Here is a 1,758-nt window from a genome sequence, read left to right as displayed (position 1 = left end):
TTTTGTGTCATTTCATTTAGAGGCTCAGATACTCGTCCTCAACGGTCTCCTCATTCAATGATTTTCATTCAGATATTAAAAAAAAGCTTATTTATTTATTAACTCACGCCATATAAATATGGCAGAACATGCTGACCAAACATGTGAGATTGAAACCCTAACAGTGAAGCATCAGAAACTTGCCTTGAACAATCGCCTTCATCCAGCCAACCAATTGTGGAGGTCTGTCCGGAGTAAAGCAAAATCAAGGGTACGAGTAACGCTTAACTGGCCGGATAAATAACTAACTTAATCTCTTTATTAATTAATGGGATGGAAACCATAAAAGTTTTTTTTTAAATTAGATGTCATTGCTTTTTATCATTTTTATTGATATATCGATATTGGCTATATAAATCATGTGTAATTTTCTTAAAAGTGTAAAATATAGTGTGTTATTTTTCATTGTTTAAATTGTATTTTTGAATGTAAAATAGAGTATATGTAGGACCAAATAAACGTTTTAATCATAAAAACTTAATTTTTTCATGATATATAATATATACTTAATTTATATTAAAATATTTTGTATCACACAAATTAAAATGGTTTTTTATTATTAATATATTTTTAAGTATATGTCAATATTAATTCTTATTAAAATATCTTACTAATAACTCACATTGAATATTATCTTATATACAACATTAAAATATTTTATTTTAACAATTTTTTCTTCTTCTATATATAGATATATATGAAGTTGATATCAACATAAATTAGTTCACATAGATTTTCAAATAGTTTATTTAAATCTTTTGTTAAAATATTTTTGAAAAATATAAGATTTAAACAACTTACTCATATATTTTTTTATTGCTATTCATTTTTTTATTATTGTCAATATTATTTTTCTATTTAAAACATAATTTTTATTTTTTATTTCAAAGGGAACTGATAGACAGACATACTTAGACATCTCCTCATACTATAGAACCAACGTAGATCCATTTAAGTACTGATCTAACATGAGTCGAGAGGGATCAAATTTCTTCACCTGCAAACTTCTTTAGAGTGCAAAATACAATGTGCTATTTTTCATTGTTTAAATTGTATTTGTGAATGGTAAATAGAGCATATATATGACCAAATAAGTCTTTTAACCATAACAATTTATTTTTTTCTTGATATATCTTAATTCTTTCATGATATATACATAAAAAATTTTAAATGATATCTAATTGGCATTAAAATATTTTACGTAACATGTACATGGAGACATTTTATCACGCAAATTAAAACAAATTTTTATTATTAATATATTTTTAAGTATATATGAATATTAATAAGTATTAAAATATTTTATTGATAACCCACATTGAATACTTTTTTATATACAACATTAAATATTTTCTATATATAGATATATATTAAGTTGATATCAACATAAACTAGTTAACATAGATCTTCAAATAGTTTATTTGAATTTCTTGTTGAAATATTTTTGGAAAGTATAAGATTTAAACATCATTCTTACACATTTTTTTTACTTCTAATTACTTTACAAGATCTTCATTTTTTTTTAAATTATTATTTTTCTATTTTTTTTTAATTGAAGTATAGGGGTTTTCGTAGTGCATTATATTAGATATCATCTTTTGGGATTCCACTGATTTAAGTAAGTCATTCATCTATGACTATTTCCATGAGAGGTAGTCCTAATTGACTAATTTCTCATGATTTTTGAATAGTACACTTAGCACTTTGGGATTCCACTGC

This window comes from Pinus tabuliformis, chromosome 2_1, assembly GCF_031772625.1.
Source record: "Pinus tabuliformis cultivar Carrire ecotype Pingquan chromosome 2_1, CPIR1, whole genome shotgun sequence".
In the NCBI taxonomy this organism is placed as follows: Eukaryota; Viridiplantae; Streptophyta; class Pinopsida; order Pinales; family Pinaceae; genus Pinus; species Pinus tabuliformis.
Note: the sequence above shows the minus strand (reverse complement) of the source record.